This window comes from Drosophila miranda, unplaced genomic scaffold (genome assembly GCF_003369915.1).
Source record: "Drosophila miranda strain MSH22 unplaced genomic scaffold, D.miranda_PacBio2.1 Contig_AX14_pilon, whole genome shotgun sequence".
NCBI classification, from domain to species: Eukaryota; Metazoa; Arthropoda; class Insecta; order Diptera; family Drosophilidae; genus Drosophila; species Drosophila miranda.
The window spans coordinates 39,981-55,649 of record NW_022881659.1 but is presented as its reverse complement, the minus strand read 5'-3'; the positions used below and the strand labels follow the sequence as shown (position 1 = coordinate 55,649).

The 15,669-nt window shown below is 47.6% G+C and overlaps 1 pseudogene; it reads right to left on the bottom strand.

Moving 5' to 3' along the window:
* Positions 1-7,741: 7,741 nt before the first annotated feature.
* On the bottom strand, positions 7,742-14,289 carry LOC117195254 (annotated as a pseudogene).
* Between the last annotated feature and the right edge of the window lie 1,380 nt (positions 14,290-15,669).

The following is a 15,669-nucleotide window of genomic DNA, read 5'->3' as shown; positions in this document are numbered from 1 at the left end:
TTATCTTTTGTTTTTACTCTGCTCTGTTCGGATTCGTTTCCATTTTGAGAACCGTTTTAGTTGTTAAATGCATGAATTACATATTGCATCGTATTGCTATGCTACGGGCTGTTCTATGTTAGGTATTTATGTATGTATTTAAAGATTGATTGCAACGTGGAAGTGAGTGTATCCTAAAGATATGCTGAAGGAAGTTAATAAGTTTCTGGGTTTCGGTTGTTTTTGAGTTGCATAATTTTCGTTTTTATTTTCGATGCTTGCTCCGATCGGCAGCCAATCGAGGGATGCGGGGAAAGTTTCTTATGTGTTTATGGTTGTTTTATATAAATTTAAATTGGGGGAAATTGGAGTGTTTGACAACATTGTTTTTCTTTTTGCTTTTTTTGTTTCATTGTTTATGTTTTTATACCCGATACTCAAAATGAGTATTGGGGTATATTAGATTTGTGGTAAAAGTGGATGTGTGTAACGTCCAGAAGGAATCGTTTCCGACCCCATAAAGTATATATATTCTTGATCAGCATCAATAGCCGAGTCGATTGAGCCCTGTCTGTCTGTCCGTCTGTCCGTCCGTCCGTCCGTCCGTCCGTCCGTCCGTCCGTCCGTCCGTCCGTCCGTCCCCTTCAGCGCCTAGTGCTCAAAGACTATAAGAGCTAGAGCAACGATGTTTTGGATCCAGGCTTCTGTGATATGTCACTGCTACAAAAATATTTCAAAACTTCGCCCCGCCCACTTCCGCCCCCACAAAGAACGAAAATCTGTGGCATCCACATTTTTAAAGATACGATAAAACCAAAAACGCAGAATCGGTGAGGATGACCATATCTTCTACAGTGCAAAATCTGAACCAGATCGAATAATGATTATAGCCAGAATCAAGAAAACAATTTCATTCTTTCTCGCTCTGTCTCTCTCTAACACACAGGTTTCATGGTCGGTTTTGTCAATTGCAAAATATGAGTTCAAGGATCTCAGAACCTATAAGAGCCAGAGCAACCAAATTTGGTATCCACACTCCTGTGATATCGGACCTTGACCGTTTTGTGTCCAAATTTCGCCACACCCCCTTCCGCCCGCGCAAAGGACGAAAATCTGGGGCATCCACAAATCTTAGAGACTATTAAGGCTAGAGTAACCAAATTTGGTATCCGCACTTCTGTTAGATCTCACTATAAAACGTATATCTCAGAATTTCGCCCCACCCCCTTCCGCCCCCACAAAGAACGAAAATCTGTTGCATCCACAATATTGCACATTCGAGAAAACTAAAAACGCAGAATCATAGATAATGACCATATCTATCAGATTGCTGAATCTGGATCAGATCGGATCATTTTTGTAGCCAAAAGCAAGAAATCAATTTTCAGTGGCTACGCAGCGCCCGACGTCACGCTCAGACTGATTTTCTGTCTCTCTCTTTGTCGTGTCGTTTAATATTAGCGGCGTCTGCCGGAGGAGAGTTATACTGACTTAGTATCGGGTATAACCGTAGAGTTGCGGTGTCCGCAGCAACTCACAACGTTCCCCCTCGTTTGTCGTTATAAAATGTTGGTTTTGTTGGTTTACGTCGTTTATTTTGCTCTTCTCTTCTTCATCTCTTCTCCGTCCTATTCTCGATCTTGACCTAATAATTAACGCGTCAATTGCCCGAATCCTCGCTATCTAATGATTCATCCTGCACCGATGAGCTGTCGTCACCGCCGCCGCCGCCCCACCACCGCCTCCTCCGCGCTTCGATGAAGGTGTGCCCGTGAGCCGGCTGGAGCTGAGGCCCATGCCGCCGGTGCGTCTAAAGGAAAGGGAGACATACAAGTTGCAGGATTAGTATCAGGGTTTACAATATATAGTAGAGGATGGTTCTGGGTAGACGTGCAGTGCATGGGGGAATACAAAAATAACAGAACAGAGGTTGGAGTTGCACGAACCAAGTTCTATTTAAAATAGGAGTTTGAACGGCATTAGTTCGCACTGTTGGATGATTTTGCTGTATGGTGTGTGGACGTTGACATGCAATGACTGCATCTTTCAGAGGCGATGCAGTTACTGCACCGTCAAGTGGCCCGTGTGACACCAGCAGAAGGCTGTTACGCGCGGATCCCAGGCAAAACGCAGCCCTCCTCCCGCCCAACCGACGAGGGGCGCTGCGCATGACGCGCGGTGCGTAGCCGAACCAAACGCGAACATGCAAGAAAGATAGCTATTAGACTAACATTCGAGGAAAATTAGTACTAAACTTACTAAGAAACTAAGCATGCAATCAAAGTACAAATACCACTACAGTTACTAATTAATAGAAAGGTGTGTAAGGATTAATAATTTAATAAGAGGAGAGAATTAGTGGTGATATAATATGGTAGAGGGAATTATAATCCGAGCATAAGACCCTAAACGTTCATGCAAGGAATAATTCGATCTACAAAGTGGAAGGAACAACGGTATAAAATTTCTAGTCAGTCTAATAGGAATCGTGAAGTTTATGCGGCTCAACAGATCAGGGCTGTCTATGTCACCCCTGATCAAGTTGTGCATAAATATCACACCAAGCATTTTTCTACGGTTAACTAAGGATGGGAGGTTTACTAATAGTAGTCTACTAGAGTAAGATGGGAGTCTTACACCCGCATCCCAGTTAAGGCCCCGCAGAGCAAAGAGTAAAAAGTTTTTCTGTACTGATTCTATACGGTCCTGGTGTACTTTTGTACTGAGGGCACCATACACAGGAGCCGTATTCTAAGATCGGACGAACAAGCGAGGTATAGAGAGTCTTTGTTATATAGGGGTCGTCAAATTCCTTTGACCACCTCTTTATAAACCCAAGCACGCTCATGGCCTTATTTACCATGGTAGAAATGTGTTCGGAAAACTTTAACTTGGGGTCTAACATAACACCCAGATCATCCACCAGGGTAATTCTCTCAAGAGAACCACCAAATAGGGTGTAAGGAGCCAACAAAGGGCTAGAACGATGAAATGTCATAACTTTGCATTTCGAGGCATTAAGGTGTAACAAGTTTGCACAACACCATGACTGAAAGTTATTGAGATCGGATTGCAAGCGAGAATGAAATGAAATGTCCTTGTACTGGACACAGAGTTTAACATCATCCGCATACATAAGTACTCGAGAGTATGTTAATACTGAAGGTAAGTCATTAATAAAGAGTGTGAAGAGTAAGGGGCCTAGATGGCTGCCTTGTGGTACTCCGAAGAAACCTTTACTGGGAAAGAGAGGGAGTTTTTGAAGAGGACTCTTTGAGACCTAGAACAAAGATAGCTAGAAATCCATCTCAGAGGTTGGGCGGAAACCCTAAAAGGTCAAGTTTATGCGCTAAAGGGAATGGTTTACAAGAGTCGAATGCTTTACTAAGTCGGTGTAAATAAATCCGTCTGTAAGGTTACCTTGAAAGCCTTTAATAATGAAAGAGGTAAACTCTAACAAGTTCGTGGTGGTTGATCGCCCGCCTTATAAATCCATGCTGAGTTGGAGATATAAGTGACTTGCAGAGATGTTGCAAGTGCGGAGTTAAAACCCTCTCAAACATTTTAGGAATAGCGGATAACTTTGCTATTACCTCTATAATTTTTTGCATCAGACTTGCTACCTTTTTTATGGAGAGGAATTATAAACGATTCCTTCCAGATCGGGGGAAGCAAGAAGAATCAATGATAGGGTGAATAGTTTAAGCAAAGGTCCACACAGAGCCTCGGCGCAGTACCTGAGTACACAACCTGGAACCCCGTCTGGACCGGTGAAAACACCGCTTAACTAGTCGAAGATCATGAAGTAGGGAACATTCATTTAACAAGGGACTGAAAATGCCGTTCGACCTCGGTAAACAGTATGGGTACGGGATGACCAGAGTAGCTTTCCTCAGAATAGGTGGTTTGGAAGAATTGGGGCAAAAAGATCGGCAATTGCCTGATCATTATTTGCCGACGTATTACAAAATGATAGCGAGGATGGGTGTGCGGACGTTCTACGCTTACTGTTTACGAAGCTGTAAAACTGTTTAGGGTCCTGAGAAAACGTATCCTGCATCGAGATAGGTAGTTCTTATAGCATTGAGCATTAAGAACTGAAAAGTTTGATCGAGCTAATACATAGCGAGAGTGAGAAGTAGGAGAACCCACTTCTTGAAATTTTTTTATAAAGTCTTGATTTTAAGTTTTTAGACTGGATAACTCTTTGGTAAACAAGGGGGTTTTCCAGATCTAGTCGGACAAGAAAGCGGGACACAAGAATCGAAAATGTGCCAAGAGCATTGTAAAAAATGTTTGTGCCTTTTATGATATCAGTGCACAAGTACAAAGCGGACCAATCAAAATCCCTAATGAGGTTATTAAGCTTCGCAAACTCGGCTTTACGAAAGCAGCGGACACGTTCGGGCAGCCTACTCGACCGATCCAATACAGTTGTCCTATATCTACCGACACCTCGAAAGTAGGGTGGTAGGGCGTCTTCAGGTATAGTGAGCGGAAGGGCTCGGGTTAACAACACTATGGTCGGATCCGATACAAAGCACAGATCAAGCAATCGACCCAAGGAATTATTCACATGGTTGACTTGAGACAGGGATAGGTCAAGCAAGCCGTCAACAAAAGTCATGTCGTGACATGGGCACTAGGATACTAGACTCGTTTACCGAAGACCAAACAGTTCCTGGCAAGTTGAAGTCACCAAGAACTATCATACGATCTTTATCAGATAGCGAGGAAGAAACAGCGGTTAAAGCGGACAAGTGCTGCTCATAAATTGAAATATCCGAAGAAGGTGGGCTATACGAGCAAGTAATGAATATAGCGAAAGCGGGAAAGAATCAGTTTTACACACAGGAATTCCAGTTCCTGTTGAACTTGGACTGTGAAGTGTTTCCGACGTGAAGTAAGAGTCCACTGCAAATTAGAACCCCCCCTGCCCGTCGAGACGAACGGTCCTTTCTAAAAGTTGTGTACCGACTCTGCCAAAACCTCGGAACTAAGAATGTCCGCTTTAACCAGGTTTCAGTAAACACAATAACGTGGGAAGCAAATGCAACACTATCCCGGAAAAGAATGCTGAGCTTACTACGCAAGCCTCTTACATTCTGATAGGTTACTAAAAGAGAAGTTAGTTTTTTTTGGAAAGGTGGAAGCAAGACGGGAAGTTTGAGGAAGAGGAAGTTGAGGTTGAGGTTGAGGGTGGCACACTGGAAAGGTTTGGAAGGGATATGGGGGGCCTATTCTTCTTCTTAGCCTTAAACTCCTTCACCACCAAATGCTCCGGCCAAAATTTGGCGGAGCAAATGGTGTCAAATTGAGTTGGGGAGATGCTTATCTTAAACGAGGCTATCTCCCTGGCATAAGAGAAGTTAAATTTCTCCACCTTTAAACCCACGGCTTTTATTTTGCTTTGAATAAAAGCAATTACATCATTAGATGTGAGGTCAGGGGCCAGCCGTGAAACAAAAACTTGTCGTTTTGGTGGGACTCCCACCAGTGGTTTAGTCACCACAGGCCTAGTACCTGTGGTGGCAATATCCGGAGGTCCGGAACGTCTATTTACTGGTGGGATCGGTATAGACGGGACAACTAGCGAACTTGCGGACACCACGGATTGTATGAGATTTTCGATTTTTTTTTCTAGGATTAAACGTACATCTTAGTCAGCCAGTTACCTGTACTGTAGTATGTAGCCATCAGTTTGTATATATGTAAAAATGTTAATAAACTTATATTCTCATTTATGTATATTCTATCTTTTCTTAAATAATATGGCATATTATTATTTCTAAATCCACGCTTGCAGGAAAGAAATCACATGTTCAGTTTTTAATGTTTCTTAAAATTCCCTCCGATTTAATGGTATTTCCAGTGCTCTAAAGTATGCAGAAAAAATCTAATTTCGATGGTATCGATAACAATTGGAAAATATGGTCACACTAAAAAGCACAAATTTCAATTTAAATTCCGGTCAAACTACCCCAATTTTGAAGAGAACCAGAATACATGCCGAGATCATGAATAACTCTAGAAATTATACACTGATCTCTGTATTTCCTATTCCTCAATCCAGAGCAACCTAACGGCTAACAGTACAAAATCATTTTATGTATATAATATAGCAAATTTTATTGTTTAGTTCTAAACAAAAACGAAATTAAATTCGTACATTAGTTGCTTGTTCAACATTTTCTTTCCGATTATCTTTTGTTTTTACTCTGCTCTGTTCGGATTCGTTTCCATTTTGAGAACCGTTTTAGTTGTTAAATGCATGAATTACATATTGCATCGTATTGCTATGCTACGGGCTGTTCTATGTTAGGTATTTATGTATGTATTTAAAGATTGATTGCAACGTGGAAGTGAGTGTATCCTAAAGATATGCTGAAGGAAGTTAATAAGTTTCTGGGTTTCGGTTGTTTTTGAGTTGCATAATTTTCGTTTTTATTTTCGATGCTTGCTCCGATCGGCAGCCAATCGAGGGATGCGGGGAAAGTTTCTTATGTGTTTATGGTTGTTTTATATAAATTTAAATTGGGGGAAATTGGAGTGTTTGACAACATTGTTTTTCTTTTTGCTTTTTTTGTTTCATTGTTTATGTTTTTATACCCGATACTCAAAATGAGTATTGGGGTATATTAGATTTGTGGTAAAAGTGGATGTGTGTAACGTCCAGAAGGAATCGTTTCCGACCCCATAAAGTATATATATTCTTGATCAGCATCAATAGCCGAGTCGATTGAGCCCTGTCTGTCTGTCCGTCTGTCCGTCCGTCCGTCCGTCCGTCCGTCCGTCCGTCCGTCCCCTTCAGCGCCTAGTGCTCAAAGACTATAAGAGCTATAGCAACGATGTTTTGGATCCAGACTTCTGTGATATGTCACTGCTACAAAAATATTTCAAAACTTCGCCCCGCCCACTTCCGCCCCCACAAAGGACGAAAATCTGTGGCATCCACATTTTTAAAGATACGATAAAACCAAAAACGCAGAATCGGTGAGGATGACCATATCTTCTACAGTGCAAAATCTGAACCAGATCGAATAATGATTATAGCCAGAATCAAGAAAACAATTTCATTCTTTCTCGCTCTGTCTCTCTCTAACACACAGGTTTCATGGTCGGTTTTGTCAATTGCAAAATATGAGTTCAAGGATCTCAGAACCTATAAGAGCCAGAGCAACCAAATTTGGTATCCACACTCCTGTGATATCGGACCTTGACCGTTTTGTGTCCAAATTTCGCCACACCCCCTTCCGCCCCCGCAAAGGACGAAAATCTGGGGCATCCACAAATCTCAGAGACTATTAAGGCTAGAGTAACCAAATTTGGTATCCGCACTTCTGTTAGATCTCACTATAAAACGTATATCTCAGAATTTCGCCCCACCCCTTCCGCCCCCACAAAAGACGAAAATCTGTTGCATCCACAATATTGCACATTCGAGAAAACTAAAAACGCAGAATCATAGATAATGACCATATCTATCAGATTGCTGAATCTGGATCAGATCGGATCATTTTTGTAGCCAAAAGCAAGAAATCAATTTTCAGTGGCTACGCAGCGCCCGACGTCACGCTCAGACTGATTTTCTGTCTCTCTCTTTGTCGTGTCGTTTAATATTAGCGGCGTCTGCCGGAGGAGAGCCATACTGACTTAGTATCGGGTATAACCGTAGAGTTGCGGTGTCCGCAGCAACTCACAACGTTCCCCCTCGTTTGTCGTTATAAAATGTTGGTTTTGTTGGTTTACGTCGTTTATTTTGCTCTTCTCTTCTTCATCTCTTCTCCGTCCTATTCTCGATCTTGACCTAATAATTAACGCGTCAATTGCCCGAATCCTCGCTATCTAATGATTCATCCTGCACCGATGAGCTGTCGTCACCGCCGCCGCCGCCCCCACCACCGCCTCCTCCGCGCTTCGATGAAGGTGTGCCCGTGAGCCGGCTGGAGCTGAGGCCCATGCCGCCGGTGCGTCTAAAGGAAAGGGAGACATACAAGTTGCAGGATTAGTATCAGGGTTTACAATATATAGTAGAGGATGGTTCTGGGTAGACGTGCAGTGCATGGGGGAATACAAAAATAACAGAACAGAGGTTGGAGTTGCACGAACCAAGTTCTATTTAAAATAGGAGTTTGAACGGCATTAGTTCGCACTGTTGGATGATTTTGCTGGATGGTGTGTTCCTAACATGCAGAGAGATGTACACAGAGGTGTGGTTGCTAGGTTTTCTTTGGTTTGGAGTGGTTTCTGGTTCACATTCACTGGGTCTGGGTCTGGGTCTGGGTCTGGGTCTGAGGATCTGACTATGGATCTTGGCCAGCAGCACTTACAGCGCCTACGAGAAAGAAGCGAAACGATTCGAAACCTAATGCAGACCCTCACAATTCATAATGAGTGCGGCATCCTTTTTGGGCGAATAGGCATTGGCCTTTTCGGTCTCGGCCACTTGGATGGAGCTTAAACCAAAACAATAAAATGTCAAAACAATATAGGAAGAATCTGAATCCCGGAAGAGAGCGAAAGAGAGACATAGCGCTAGAGACTTCCCCCTTCCGTCACAAAACCCTTGATCGAACAGGGATCTGCACCTACCGTAGTTTAGTTTTGAGTGAGTTGATCTCACGGTTCATGGCCTCCTGCGATTCAATCATATCCTCGCACTCGCGCTGGTACTTGCGCTTCTGTGTCTTCTCCTTCTGCAGTTCCTCCTCCGTCTCGTCCAGATTGCGCTTGAGCAATTTGATGCGGCTATTCAGCTGTGGGAGCAAAACGAATCCTTTAGTATAACCATCCCACAGTCAGGAACGGTCGGGCTGCTTACCTTATCCATTTGCTCCTTGTGCTGGTCGACATGTCTCCGCTCGTCTGCGATGTTCATCGTCAGCTCCTTGATCTTCTTGTCCATCTTGCGGTTGGCCTTCTGCTGCAGCAGTCGCTCCTTGCCCTCGCTCTCCAGCTGCTCCTCCAGATTGGCGATTTTGGCCTCGAGCGTGGCGATGGTGGCCTTCACCTTGGTACGTTGTGCCGTCTCAATCTCGGCCAGCTTGGCCTTCAGCTCCTTGTTCTGGCGCTCGAGCAGGGCGCGTCCATTCTCGTTCTTCTGCGAGTTGGACTTCTCGTTGGCTAGCTCGGTGGGCAGCTGCTCGATCTGCAGCTGCGCCTTGCGGCTGCGGTCGAGCAGAACCTCCGAAATGGACTGCTCCTCCTCCAGCTCCTTCTCGAGTGTGGCAATGCGGGCCTCCAGTCGCCGCTTCTCGTCGACCATCAGCGATCCCTTGCTGGAACTGTTGGCAATCTCCTCGGCAAGCTCGTCGCGCTCCGTTTCGGCCGCCCGTCGGGCCCGCTCCGAGCTGGCCAAATCCTCGGTCAGCTGTAATACTTCTGCCTCCAAGGCCTTGACCTTGCGCTCGGCCTCCTTGCTCTGCGCCTGCAGCTCCTCCTTGGCCGCCTTGGCCTCCTCGGCGTCGCGAAGCGCATCCTTGACTTGTGCTTGCAGCTTCTTGGCGTGCTTCAGGGCATCCTCCTTCACCTTGTTATGCATTTCCATCGTGGTCTCGATCTCCTTGAGGTCGCCCTCCAGCTTCTTCTTCGATGCCACGGCGGCCGTTCGCTGCTTGCGCTCCTCATCGAGCTCCGCTTCCAGATCGCGCAATTGCTTGACCAGTCCTCGCCGCTTCTCCTCCGCCCCTTCCTCCTTGGCCAGCAGGTCGCGCTCAAACTGGGAGCGCAGGGCCTGCATATTGACCTCGAGACGCAGCTTGGCATCCTCCGTCAGCTGGAGGTCGTCCTCGAGCTCCTCGTTTTGTGCTTTCAGCTCGGCCAGCTGCGACTCCAGGGCGCGCTTGGCCTTCTCAAGCTCGTGGACGTTCTTGTCGGCGGTGCCTTGGGAGTTGGCCAGGTCGTCTAGCTCGTTCTGGAGTGTCGTGCGCTTGTTCTCGAGATCTTCGATCTTGTCGAAGGCCTCGTCCAGCTCGCGGGACACCGACAGCACCTTGGTCTCCTTCTCGCGCGCCTCCCGCTCTGCAGTGTCGCGTTCCTGGGCGATCTGCTCTGATATGGCTTTCTCCTCGGCGAGGGTCTTGTCGAAGTTCTTCTGCTTCTTCTCCAACTCGAGCACCTATGAGGGATTGGGATTGGGATTGGGGATTAGCAAAGGGAGTCCTTCAAGGAATATGACGAGGGCCAGGGACCTACCTTCGTGCGTTGCGTCTCCAGCTCGATGGTGGCATCCTCTAGCTCCGATTGGATCTTCTTTTTGCTCTTGTCCAGGCGATCGTTCTGGGCAATCAGCTCCTTCACCTGTCGCTCCAACACCTCGATCTCCTTGTTGAGCCGCTTCTTGCCCTCCTCCAGCTCCTTGGCCAGGTCGGCATCCTCCTCAGCCTTCTTCTTGATCTCCTGCATCTGGCCGGTGACCTCGGCCAGTTTGCGCTCAAAGTTACGCTTGGCCTCCTCATCCTCCTCGAGCTGCTCCTGCAGCGCCTCCTTCTCGGACTCGATCTGGCGCAGCTTGGAGCTGAGGCCCAGTTTCTGGCGTGTCTCCTCCTCCAGCTGCTGCTGCGCTTCCGTCAGCTGCGACTCCATATTGCTGGCCGACTTGACGGCTGCCGATGCCTTCAGCTCGGCCTCCTCCAGCTGATTGGTGATATTCTCCGCCTCCTGCTGCAGCTTTGTGCACTTCTCCTGCAATTCCGATCGTGCGCGTTCGATCTCGGCCAATTTCACCTGCAAACAGAATCAGAATAGAGATCGTTCGGCCACCTTCTGCTTTCGCCACTCACCTGAAGCTCTGCGATTTGGGATTCGGCCTGCTTGCGTCGTCGATCGTTCTCCTGCCGGGAGCTGTTGACGCTGCGCAATTCGGTGGCCAGATCGGCGTTCTCCGCCTCCAGCGTACCCTTGGCCTTCTCCAGCACGGACTTGGCCTTGCGCAGGTTCTCCAACTGATCGTTGATGCCGTTCAGCTCCTGCGAGTGCTTGTGCCGCATGTCGGCCAGGACGCCCTCGTGGTTCACACCCTCTTCCTCCAGCGACTTCTTCAGCGTGGCCAGCTCCTGTTCGCGCTTGGAGCGCAGCTCTTGTTGGGCGGCCGTGGTGTCCAGGGAGTCGAGAAGCTCGTTCTTGAGTGCTTTGAGCTCCTCGCTGAGGTCGCGTCGCACCTTCTCGGCCTTGGCGCGGGCCGCCTTCTCGGCCTCGAGATCCTCCTGGATCTCGGCGAGCTGCGATTCGAGTTCACGTTGGGCCTTCTGGGCGGTGGCCTTGGTGGCGGACTCCTCGTCAATGCGCATCAGGGTCTGGGTGAGCTCCTCCTCGCGCTTCAACAGCTGCGCCTGCATCTCCTCCACTTGGGTGCGTCGCTCATTCAGCTGCTCCCTAAGGTCCGCCACCTCGGTTTCCACCTTTCGCTTGGTGCGGTCCGTCTCCTGGCGCTGCTGCTGATCCTTGTGCATGCGCTCCTCGAGCTCGGCGATGGTGGCCTCGTGCTTGGCCTTCAGTTTGGCCAGGTGCTTGGCCTTCTCCTCCTCCTCGGCGAGCGTCTGGGAGAGATCGTTGGCCCGCTCTTCGAGCAGCTTCTTCTCCTTGAGCAGCTTTTGGTTCTGGTCGTCGGTGAGGGCGAGATCCTCCTCGTGCTTCTTGATCTTCCCGTCCAACTGGACCTTCTCCAGCTGCAGCTTCTGGCGCGCGGCCTCCTCCTCCTCCAGCTGCTCCTCGAGGTCCTGGATGTGCAGCTCCAGCTTTTTCTTCTCACCGCCCAGGGCCAATACACGCTCCTCCTCCTCCTCGACGCGCGTCTCCAGCTCCTGCATCATGTCCTCCAGCTCCTGTTTGCGAGCCATCAGACGCGAGCGCGACTCCTCCGCCTCGGCGCACAGCTCAGTCTCGGCCTGCAGCTGTTCGGCGAGCCTGGTTTTCTCCACCAGCGCCTGCTGGTACTTGCGCTCGTACTCCTGGGTGTTCTTGGCCAGCGTGTCGAGCTTCTCGCGCACCTGCTTCAGCTCATCCTCCTTCTGGACGAGCTTCTCCTCCTGCTTGGTGACCTCCAGCAGGGGCTTAACCTTCGTGTAGAGGCGCCACCACTGCCAGTTGCGGAGCTTGAGGTAGGCGGCGCAGTTGCGCTGAATGATCCGGATGGCATTCAGCTGCTGGAGCCGCTTCTGGTAGTTGCGGCGGGCGAGGAAGCCGCGACAGAACGCCTGGAAGTTCACGATTAGGTCGGAGATCTTGAAGTCACGCTCCTCCTCGAGATGGGCGAGGACGCCCGCGCGGAAGAAGATCTTCGACTGACCGACTCGATACAGATTCGAGTCGAGTTCCAGCGCCTGGATCATCCTCTCGCAGGCCTTCTTGCCGTCCATGAAGCCCTTGGCGATGACGTTCGGAGTGAGCAGCTCGTACCGCTGGCGGAACTCCTGGAAGGGTATGCGATTGGGGAAGCCTTGGCGACAGATGCGTATGCCCTCGAGGACGCCGTTGCAACGCAACTGGTCGAGCACCAGGGGGGCATCGATCTTGCCGGCCCGCTTCTCGTGGCTCGGTATGATACAGCGCACAAAATTGGGATTCGTGTTGCGCAGCGTGTCCATCAGCTTCGCCAGCTGCTCCTTGTATAGGTGGGACACGGTGCGGAACATGCCCTTGCGGGTGCGTGCCCCGAACGTGGTGTCGGTCAGGGCCTGCTGTGCCATGCCAACGATCTCCGCATCCTTCCAGATGTTCACCACAAACGGATCCTGCGAGCCCTGCAGCAGCGACACAATGTTCTCGTTCAGCGGATCCATGTTCTTCATCAGCCACTTGGTCGCCGAGTAGTCCACCCGTCGGGCATAGTGGACGATGGCAAAATCGGCCACGCCCCGGAAGTCGGTCTTCATGAACTTCGGATGCATCGAGTGGGCCGAGACGAGCTTGTCGACAAACGTCTTGTCGGTGGCCTTGGGGAACCAGCACTCCTCGTCGAGCAGGGCCATGATGCCGCCCGGTTTGTCGATCAGGTCAATGGTGGGCTGCAGATCGAGCCCAAAATCAATGAACTTCCACTCGATGCCCTCGCGCTGGTACTCCTCCTGCTCTAGGATGAACATGGTGTGGTTGAAGAGCTGCTGCAACTTCTCGTTCGTGTAGTTGATGCACAGCTGCTCGAACGAGTTGAGCTCGAAAATCTCGAAGCCAGCCATGTCGAGGATGCCGATGAAGGAGGCCCCCTGCCGCTTGGTGCGGTCCAGCGACCGATTGATGCGATTCACCAGCCACTTGAACATCCGCTCGTAGCAGGCCTTGGCAATGGCCTCCACAGCGAACTCCACCTGCTCCTTGGTCTGGGCCTTGGTGACAAAGTCGCGGCCCACCTTGATGCGCGGCGTGAGGAAGGCCCGCGACATGTCCGTCACACTCAGGCCGAGCAAATGGGCAATCTTCTGGGCCACTGTGTTGTCGGGTAGCGTGGCCTGGTCGTTGTTGCGCTCCTGCCGGAACTTCATGCTTCCGAACAGCAGGACGGCGCTCACGATACGGAATATCGAGTTGAAGTCCTCCGAGGTCATGCCCATGATGTTCATCGACTTGACGGTGGCCTGGAACTCGGCATAGTCATCCACACCGGGCACTGGCAGGCCGCCGTTCGACAGGAATGCATACGACTTGACATCATCGAGTATGAACTTCTCGCGCTGCTCCGGCGAGGCGCCCTCCAGCAACTGATAGAAGATGTGGAATGTACGTTCGTCCTTGGCTTGGCGGATGGCCCGCGACTTCTCCAGCAGGTACGTCTCGATGTTGGCGCCCGAGATGAAACCAGAGGCAAATTGATCCGTATGAATTTGCCCTGCACAAAAAGGACCACAAATACAAGGATTACTGGAAGAGTCTCTATCGAAACGTGTGTGTGTGTGTGACTTACGAAACGCGATGAATTATCGTTCTTGACGGTCTTGGCATTGCCAAAGGCCTCTAGTATGGGATTCGCTTGCAGCAGTTGTTGCTCCAGTTCACCCTGAGTAGCGGGAGGACACAAGAGAATGGGATTATTGCAGGTTCTTCAGAGATCTAACGATGTCTAGGGTTAGCAACACAAAAAAAGCACAATGTACACATAGAAAACATGCAACAAACAATCGACAAGGACAAGGACAACCACATGCAGTTCTCAAAGGATTAATCTACGGAAAGCAAGCAAAAGACTACTCTAAAAATTGTACTGAACACGGGACAAAACTCCTCTACTCTGCCGTTCGGCGGCGGCGGCGATGGCTGCTCCAGCCGGTTGGATTCTTTTACCTCATTCTGATCACTCTCCATTGCTATATCGATATTCCGTTGATACTTATATTGTTTTTGTTTCTTGGTCACTATCTTGACGTTTAAGTATTTATTCGCTAACACCGAATAGATCTGTAATTATTCAGGATTTTTTTGGGTAGGTTATGGGAAGGGGAAGCCTTAAAATCATATGTATCTAGATCTAGCTGTTCATCTACAACTGAAAATCGTATATTCACATTACGTATATATGTATGGTTAGTTTTAGTTTTGTTTAGGATTTACTTATAGTGGGTAGGGGGGTGTGTACAGTAGAGCATACTTTACCGAAAATGCCTCTTGACTACTCTAAAAATGCGTGGCATGGAATGGAGGGCAAGAGGAGAGAGCAGTGAGCAGAGAGATGATTTTAAACAGATGTACAAAGTGTATGTGTGGTCTTGATATGGAAATGGGAAAACAGATCACAGAGCCCCTTGGAAGGTACTCTTTTGTGAGAGGAAATGCATCATCAAAACATACATAAATGAATTAGAAATAAAATATGGACAAGTGGGAGAAACCAGTCCCCTCATTGGGAGAAACATTAAAATTGGGTTAAACGTAATAGATAACGAAAGATAGGAGAGGATCAACAAAACATATAGGGTGCCATTAGTTAGATAGTTAGTTAGTTAGTCATGGGCGGGGACGGGGAAAATTATCCAGACTTGTATGAGATTTTCGAATTTTTTTTCTAGGATTAAACGTACATCTTAGTCAGCCAGTTACCTGTACTGTAGTATGTAGCCATCAGTTTGTATATATGTAAAAATGTTAATAAACTTTTTTTTTTTTTTTTTTTTTTTTTTTTTTTTTTTTTTTTTTTTTATATTCTCATTTATGTATATTCTATCTTTTCTTAAATAATATGGCATATTATTATTTCTAAATCCACGCTTGCAGGAAAGAAATCACATGTTCAGTTTTTAATGTTTCTTAAAATTCCCTCCGATTTAATGGTATTTCCAGTGCCCTAAAGTATGCAGAAAAAATCGAATTTCGATGGTATCGATAACAATTGGAAAAGATGGTCACACTAAAAAGCACAAATTTCAATTTAAATTCCGGTCAAACTACCCCAATTTTGAAGAGAACCAGAATACATGCCGAGATCATGAATAACTCTAGAAATTATACACTGATCTCTGTATTTCCTATTCCTCAATCCAGAGCAACCTAACGGCTAACAGTACAAAATCATTTTATGTATATAATATAGCAAATTTTATTGTTTAGTTCTAAACAAAAACGAAATTAAATTCGTACATTAGTTGCTTGTTCAACATTTTCTTTCCGATTATCTTTTGTTTTTACTCTAGCTCTGTTCGGATTCGTTTCCATTTTGAGAACCGTTTTAGTTGTTAAATGCATGAATTACATATTGCATCGTAT